This window comes from Parus major, chromosome 14 (assembly GCF_001522545.3).
Source record: "Parus major isolate Abel chromosome 14, Parus_major1.1, whole genome shotgun sequence".
In the NCBI taxonomy this organism is placed as follows: domain Eukaryota; kingdom Metazoa; phylum Chordata; class Aves; order Passeriformes; family Paridae; genus Parus; species Parus major.
This window is the reverse complement of record NC_031783.1, coordinates 1,183,842-1,193,026: the sequence shown is the minus strand read 5'-3', so window position 1 is coordinate 1,193,026 and position 9,185 is coordinate 1,183,842.

Below are 9,185 nucleotides of genomic sequence, written 5' to 3'. Positions count from 1 at the left end.
AATAAACAAACCCTGAGGGAAGGCTTATCTCAGGCAAGGCAGTAGAAGGAACCAGATTCCAAGGCTCATTGTAAAAGAGGAGGTTGTTATGCTCCCCATCCCATTGGCACAAGGACGTGGCCCCAGGGAAGCTGGGAGTGGAGGACACGGAGGGTGGGTTTGCTGCATCCCCAACCCATTTTCCAGCCACAGTGGTGTGACTGTGAGCTCTGGCTGGGTGCCCTGCCAGGGCCAACAGCAAGGGGAGAGAGTGTGGGGCCAAACCAGACACTGGGACACAGGGATGGGACCAGAGCTCCTGGGGAAGGGTGGCAGGATGTCACATAAGGCTGCTCATTGTAAGCAGGGCAGCTCCAAGCATGAGGTGGGAACATCCCAGAGACCCCTGAGAATGCTGTGTCCCCAAATTTCCCCGGCTTGATGCAAAGGGCTAGTGACAAAATCTGGGGGTGGATCCCATCCTGGAAGAGGACAGTCTCTGCAGAGGTACAGTCAGCAGGAGTTCCAGGAGTCATTCACCTTCATGGCTGGGGCTGTGGTGAACATCACCTCTTCCCGTTGCACTCCAGCCTGGCAGGGAAATCGTGGTCCAAGGGATGGAGCTGCAAACTCCCTTGGGTTTGCCCCCAAGTAAAAGATGTGTAGAGCCAATGCCATGTCCAGGGCTGGATGCTGCCAAGCATCAGCTTGCTGGGTGTGACACCAAGAAATGGGGACGTATTTGTTTCCAGGGGGAGTTCACCCCTTGCACACAGCAATGTGCAGCTGCGTGGGGGAGATCCAAGTTATTTGGGACCACACAAATCCAGAGGCTGTGGCTGAGATGACCAGGACAGTGAGTGCTGAGGTGCCCCACCCTGCTGTGCCAGGGCACCCCAGGCCCCACTTGCAGCAGGCCGTGGAGCTGGGCACTCTCTCGGAACTGTGGGCTACCAGGTGGAACCAGCTGGGGACAAGAAGTGGTTCCTGCCCAGCACAACCAGTTTTCTCTTACCCCAGCGTGGGCAGGCCGGAGCTCGGAGCAGTGGAAAGTTACCAAACGTGGGCTCAAGAAGGGCCAAGGTCGGCCAGGAGATTTCTGGGCAGACATGTGAAGCTACAAAGGCAACCTGGAGCAGAATTGCTCCATCTCAGGCAGGAGGGAGGCAATGACCTGGCCCTGCAGCAGTGACAGGGCACTTTTGTGAGCCAAGAGCAGGGAAACATACCTGTCTGAGAGGACTCTGGAGCTGGGAAGACAAATCAGGAATTGACCCCAAAGGGTTCTCATCACTCCAGAGGGCCTGTCCCAACCCACTTTGCACTTCCCACCTGGGGAAAGGCTGGGAAGGTTTTCTTTCTGCCAAATGACTGCACATTGGGGGTTAGTTTCCCCATGAACTTAAGTAATGACTGGTGTTGTTCTTGGGAGCTCCAAGTATCCTGGAAGGTACTAACAGTGCCAGGAGAACAGCATTCCCTTTGTCTCTTCCTCATGTCTCAGCATTGCTCCTCCCTTTGCTAGGAAGCTTTAGCACAGTAGGAGCAAGCAGGGGAGGCTGTGACTCCCCTCGAGGCACAGATGTTGCCCCCAGGGCTGGAAGCACACTGGGGAAGCAGCACAGATGTGCTGAGACCTGGCAGGAGCTGATCTGCCAGGGCAACGCAGATCAGGGGGACAGCCCAGCCTGGGCCTCTGCTTGCTCTCACCCAGACTGCAGCTCCTGGGGAGGAACAGCAAGCCCTCCTGATCCTCCTGGGAGCTTCTCTGTGCGAGGAAGAGGAGCAGAGGCAGACAGAAGCATCACTCCACACATTGCCTGTGGCTTATCTTGGATTCTCTGCTCCCAGCTGTTTGTGGAAACAGCACTACTGCTCCTCACCGCTCTCCCCACCATAACCACTGTGGTGGCATCTCTGCCTCGAGCCATCTCGCTGTGCCCTGGTGACTGTCCCCTGGCCCTGATGGGAACACTGCTGCTCTGCTGGTGTGTTTTGAGTCCCACATGAACTCTTCAATCCCCATCAGCCACAAACACTGAAGTGCAGAGCAGTCCCTGAGACTGCAGCTCCACATCTGCTCCAGCAGCAGCCATGTTCTCCATCCCTCCATAGCACGTAACCAGTGTGGAGGAGTATCTACCCCATCTCCTCAGCTTTAAATGAGGAAAAACAGTACAAAAAGCTACAAAATTTCCCTGCTGCGTTTTCCCATCTGTTATTGCAATTGGAGGTTTCCTTTCCCTGCTCCTAGATACCTCTGAATGGATCAGTTCCCTGGGTATTTGCCCAGGGCAGAAACTTTCTAGCTTTGGAGTTGGATCAAAGGGCCACAGAGGGAAACAGTGAGGGTTTAAGTACTTAAAAGAGCTGGTGTGGGTAAGAGCAGTGCTCTGGCTCTCACCAGGGCCGATGCTTCCAGAGGCAGCCAAGCTGAGCAGAGAGAGGGTTTTCCCCAGGCTTTGCAGGCTAAAGCAGGGTGAGATCCTGGCTGCTGCTGTTTGATCAGCTCCTGCCTTCCTGCCCACTTCCCTGCCTGGAAGGGGCCCATGCCTGCTGGGGCTGGGGCAACACAGAAGATGTCAAGTGGTACCAGGGCACTGTGGCTGCGTGTCCCCCACTGCTGCCTTGGGGTGCAGGAGAAGATGCTGATTCTCAAATGGTTGAGAGAGAAGGAGCAAACATTCCCACAAGGCAGAAGCTTCCTGGAGAGCCAGGAGCACCTGCACAGCTGGGCACTGTGGGTACCCTGGTTCCCCCACCCCAGGCAGCAGCTGCTTCCAAGCCAAAACACCCACATCATCTTCCCAGATCCAGGGCTCAGGGAGTCAAAGTACTCAGCCACTGTTATTTCCTCCCTGATTTTAGGTGCAGGGTACCCAAGGATGTTGACAGTTTGTGGTTTGGATGGGAAGTGGGAACAGGAAGTGCAGGTGCAGGTGCTGCCTTGCCCACCTGTAGCCAGTGGCCACAAGCCTGTGGAACACGAGCAGTGCCAGCCTGCACCCTTCCCCTTCAGAGGAAGAGCAATCCCTCGTGGAAGACCAATTGGCTCAGTACCATCCATAAGGGAATGTTTCCAGCACATCACTTTGCTCCAGTAATAGCCATGCCCTTGGGATTCTACAGAGCTCCTGGACATCCAGAGCCCTTCTTAGCGGGCTGAGCATAGAACTGTGTTTGCAGAAAGATTCTGTTTGTTTCCCACTTCGTGCACAGCCTTGGAATGCTGTTCCCTGCCAGGACAGGAGGATGCTTCTCTTTTGTCCCACCACCATTCCAGACCAGGTGGAGAGGCCAGGATGGGGTGGAGGGAGACAGACTGGTGGGACCATTACCTAGCTCCCATGGCCCTGGGGAAAGGTTTGTGCCCTGGTTGGGTGGCGAAGGGGGTGGTAATGGGGATGCTGCCACCAGGACAGGGACTCATCCACAGGGCTGTATCTGGCACGAAAGGGGCTTTGTGGCAGTGCCCCACTGTGCTCCACAGCTTCTGGCCCTTCCCAGCAGGCTCAACAGGGAGCTTGATGTTCCAAAGAGGATTAACTCCCTAATCCTCTTGTGAGCAAGGGAGGCTGCAGAGGAGGGAGAAAGGGAGAAGCTGAGGCATCAGCTGAGCCCCTGTCAGACTCTGGAGAATCTTTTCCATTGGTTGGCAACCAGCATCAGGGATTCTGGGGTGTCCATGCTGGCCAGAGGACAGAGCTGGGTCAGTTTTAGGGACCAGAGTAGCTACAGCTTTCCTTTCTGGAGGGAGTTCTGTGATTTCTGAAGAGGAGCTGAGTTCTTGCTCTCACCTCCATGGAACCAAGTTTAGGAAGCCCCAGCCCAGTCTCAGCCTGTGTGTGGGATCAGACTCCAAGAGCTGTGTCCCCCAGTGTCCCCAGTGCCTGCATGTCCCCAGGAGGACACTGCAAACATTCCACGGACAGTGGGGGAGTGCAGCCAGGACAGATCGTGTTTTCTGTGTGTAGATGTGCAGTGGATGCTCCAGCTTCCCACCGAAACCTCTCGCACAGTCCTGGGGTACAACTTTCCCTTGCAGACACACACAGCCACGGCGCATTCCGGCTGTTCGGTGATCCGTGTCCATCATTCCCGGTTGTTCGGACAGACGGGGCCGCCTGGTGTCCGCACAGAGCAATGAGCAGCCCGACTCCCGCTTCATCCCTGTCCCTCTCCTCATCGTCCCCTCGGTCCCAGCAAACCCCCACAGCCCTTGGCCACAACCTTCTTGTGCTGAGTGGTGTGGAGCAGGCTGGGGGCTGCCGGGATCCTCGGGGCTGGAGGGCTCTGGTGTCCCACAGGGACCAGAGCCACAGGAGGGTATTGCAGCCCCACAGCTGACACTGGACTGACACTGGGGACTTTTGGGTCCCCCACACTCTTCCCAGTCACAGAGCTGTGCCCTAGGTGGGGAAATATTCTCAGTGGATGGGTTTGGGTTGTTTTCCCAAAAACCTGTGATTTGGTAGCAATGACCTTGACTCCTCCTGTGGGATCTCCTGTTGGCTCCTCCACACGTGTAATGTGCCAGGCAGGCACCGTGCCTGTCTCCCTGGGCACAGGTACTGCCAGAGACCCAGGGCTTGTGTGCTCCTTGTGGACACACAACCAAGAGCTGCTGCCCCTATGCCAGGGCAGGAAAAGCCACAAGGGATAAAGTTTTCCACTTATACCTGCAAGGAATGTAATCCAGGAAAGCCTGAACTGAATCCAACCTCTCTTTCCCTTGATCCTGCTCTGGCAGCAGCAGGCTGACCATGCCCTTGAACCCTGCAGCTCCCAGTGCTGGTCTGGGCATGGGCTGTGCCAGGGCTCTGCCATGACATGGGACTCTCCTGGGGTCTGGGATGGCTTCTGAACAGCTTGTGACAGAGCCATGGTCCTGGAAAGGTGAACGGGAGCCCCAGGGCCAGGCTGTGTTTGTTTATCCTGGTGATGGAGCACACAACAGCGAAACAAAAGGTCAGACCCTGTTGCCCTGGGAGATGGTTTTTGAAGCTGCCTCCTGTCCTGCTGGGGCTCAGATGGAGCAGCCCCAATGCTTGTCATGGCAAGTTATTTTTGTAATTTTGGCTGGTAATAGGTCTGAGGCAAGCAGTGTGAGGTTCAGGGATACATTGACCCAGGACCAGAAGGGCCCTAAACACCTGGTGAGAGGAGCACCAGCCCTGGGGCTTTGGAGGCAGATCCCCATCCCACAGCTCCTGCAGCCAGATGGACCCAAACCCTTCCTTAGTCCTAAGGGAGGCACATGCAGCCCCTCCAAGCATCCCCAAAGGTGGCTGAGTCTGACCAAAACTTCACTCATGTTCAGTCCCTCTGAATAAGGAACAGAAACAAACTTCTTCACGACTTAGCCAGGTTTAAGGTGGGTGGTTTGAGCTCACTGTGGGCAAAAGCAGAGAGGGCACTCTCAGGAAGCACTGTCAGGAATCACTGGCAGGGAGGGAGGGCAGGTTCTGAGCAGCAGCAGGCTGCTCTGCTAACTCTGCTTTTACTCCCTCTTTGTTGGGGCAGAACTAATAAATGTTCATCAACTCCAAGCACGGTTTTGTCCAGCTGTGGGGAGCCTGGGTTGAGCAGCATGGAGATGGAAAGGGGAGCTGTTCCAGCAGTCCTGGCTGATCTGCCTCTTTTAGAGATGCTTCTCCATCACTGCATCTCAAAACCTGACGTGGCAAAATTCACCAGTCTCCGTAAGTGGGGAGACTGAGGCACACACCTGCACTGTGCCTAGGCTGGGGCACAGGGGGAGGCAGTGGAGAAGCTGTGAGGAGCCCTGATTCACCATGTGAGCATCCCTGTCCCACCCCAGCAGCTGCCAAGGGTGAGGAGCAGCAAATCAGCCCTTTTGCCTCTACAAAAAAGCCCCAAATCCCCCATGCAGCTGGCAGGAGCAGGCAGGTGGGACACAGACTGATCCTGGGGGAAAGACACCTTGTCTCAGGGCAAGAGACCAGCAGGAAGTAAAAACCATTTAGATCAGCCCCTGTCTTGCTGCTTCTGGTTGTCAGCACAAGGAGCTCTTGTGTTTACCCAGACTTCAGGGCAATCACCCGTCACTAACAACACAACATCCCTTGGTCCCGCTGCCCTGAGCCCGGCAAGGGAACAGGACAGAGCCGGTGGGAGGCCAGCGCTGCCAGGGAAGGACAGGCAGCCCCCAGGACAGCAGGACTAAGGTACAGCATCTGTGGTGCTGGGCTTGTATCCAGGCTTGTATCCTGAGCTGTGTGGGGTACAGCATCAGAGCCCTCTTCTTGGGTTTGGACCCCAAGCAGCTCAAGCTAGGCTCAGGACACACCATGCAGGGTCTGAAGGCAGCTTTGGGTGGGCAGTGCCCGGGAAGCAAGGTGGATGCTCCTGATGAGGAGTATGTGACAGCTGGCACATCATCTCCCTGGAAGTCACTCAGTTTCTCCATCTGTAAAATCCAGATTACTGGATTGAGGACTCTGTCCAGCTCTGAAAGAGGACCCTGACAAGCAGTCCTGGGGTATGGAGGGCTTGTTTCCACCAAGCAGATCTCTGCTGCTGGAGACACAAGGCAAGAAATAACCACCATGGGGAAGAAAAATCTGTTACCAGGCCCCAAAACAGCAGAAATTTGATTTCCTCTGTATTCTCTCATTCTCATTATTGTGTATTTGCATTTGGTAATGCTGCAATTATTCAGGGATGCCTTTTAAATAGTTGTAGTATTTGCACATGAGATGGACCATTTGGCACTGTATGCCTTAGCTTTCTCCAACTGTGGTCTGGGGGAATGTCACTTTGGTGAACAGCATAAGGCACATAATCCAGGCAATCATGGGACATGGGGCAATAAAAGTGGAGTGATGGCTTGCAAACAACTCAAAACAGCCAAGTGTGCCCATTATAATATTAATTATAATCACATTTAAAGCAAAGTAAAACTGTGCCTCTCCAGGAGCTTTAATGAGTTCATATTTCTCTTAACATTTCCCTTGACAGCTCCTGGCTGTGTGTCATAAGCCATGCTCCAGCCAGGCCTGGGGAGGACATAGCAAAGCTGAGCTCCCATTGTTGTCTGGTTATAAAAGAGAGGGAGAGTGTGCAAAAGAGAAATTTGTGTTCTCATGGTGGCTCTCTTATCTGAAAAACTGCTGAAGACTGATTGTATCTTTCACAGCAGAACCTCCCCTTTTCCTCCTGACAAGTTGTTGGCTACTTCAATAATAACTTGATGAGCAGGTGCTGATCTCTTCTCCCTGTGACAGGGACAGGATCCAAGGGGATGGCTGGAGCTGTGTCAGAGGAGGTTGAGGTTGAATATCAAGGAAAGGTTCTTCCCCCAGAGGTGCTGGCACTGCCCAGGCTCCCCAGGGAATGGGCACAGCCCCGAGGCTGCCAGAGCTCCAGGAGTGTTTGGACAGCACTCCAGGGATGGCCAGGGTGGGATTGTTGGGGATCTGTGCAGGGCTGGGATGATTCTTGTGGGCCCCTTCCAACTCAGGATACTCTGTGATTCTATGAAATGATTTGGATGGGAAAGGGGCTGGCTGCCCTGAACAAAGACATGCACTGGCCACATTTGGCATCTGACTTGTGGGAGTCAAGGAATGGTCACCCTGAGTGACTCAAGTGTTATCATGGATTGAGCTTGGTTTGGAGAGATGAGGCTCACAGAAAATAGGGGTAACAAGTGTTAAAGACCTAAAAGAAGCCACTGTCTTGGGAACTGGAGAGTCTGAGACCCCATTCAATATACTCACACACAGAGCTTTTTACATAGAAATCTTCAGGCCACACCTGACACCAGCTGAGCTGTTGGAGCTGTTGGAGTTTTTTGGCTTGTTCCTCCAGCTGTGGATCCAGCTTACTGACCCCTTCATTTCTGTGGCATGGTCCATGTCTGTCTTTATTTCATAAACAGCTGACAATAAAGTGATGTGGTCTCTCTGGCATGAAGCAAATGCAGACTAGCATCAACACCTTGACCCTGGGTAGATAGCAAGCACCATAGCATGGCCCCAGAGATGGCAGCAGGCAGGGACAGTCATGGTCCTAACTGTTTCCCCCAAACAGGGACAAGAGATTTGTCATGGACTACATGCTGGAGACCAGCCAGCTAAAGCAGAAGCTTCTGAAAACCATCTACAGCCTCCAGGTGAAGTCATTCACCACACTGCAGTCAGCCAGCCCGCTGCTGCACAGCCAGCATGGCATGGGCATGGTGACCCAGCACCAGGTCCACCAGCTGGCAGATAAGGCCAGAAGCCTGTGTGGAGACCTGGACAACATCAAGAACCTCCTCCACTATTGCCAGGATGACTTGGTCCGGCAGATTCCCAACCCCAGTGGGAGCCGCTATGGAGGTGTCAGTGGAATCCACTGCTCCCTGGATGGCTCCATCTACGTGACAGCTGAGAGTGCTCCCTGGGTCCACGTCCTCAGCAGCACAGGCCACACACGGCAGTCCCTGCCCTGCCAGCAAGCGGGCAAGGGAGGCAGCATTTTCTTGCCAGAAGATGTGACTGTGACTAGGATGGGAATGGTGGCTGTAACTGACGTGGTGAATGAAGCCATCTGGGTCTTCAACCCTCACACCAGCCTCTCCAAGGGGGAATGGATAAAGATCAGGAAGGTTGGTTCCCCCAGGGGTATTGGAGTAGACTCCATGGGCAACATCCTGGTAGCAGACTATGCACAAGGCCAAGTGCACAGCTTTTCTCTGGACCATGCCTTCAGGACAGTCAATGTTCGCTCTGTCTCCAATCTGCAGGGACCTCGTTACGTCAGTCCGGTGCCCAGTGGAGGCTTTGTGGTGAGCGAGGAGTGTGGAGATGTCAAGGTCTTCATGAGCAGCCATAAGCTCCTCTGCTCCCTCAGCAGCAAATATGGACACCAGTTTGGCAACCCAGCTGGGGTCTGCGTGGACACGGACGGCAGCATCCTGGTGGCAGATGAGCAGCGCCGCACGGTCCACTTGTTCCCAGAGCACGGAGCTCCCATCTGCCTGGTGTCCACAGGGCTGCGGAGACCCGCTGGCATGGCTTGCTCCTCCTCTGGACACCTCTTTGTGACAGACACAGTGGACAACTGTGTCAAAGTCTTTAAGTACTGTGTGAGGCCCCCATACAGACCCACCAACGCTGGGGCATCATGTGCTGACCCCAACCAAACACACAGGTGGGGAGGGGGAGTGGTTCCCCTGCAGCCCCACTGAGCTGTGCATC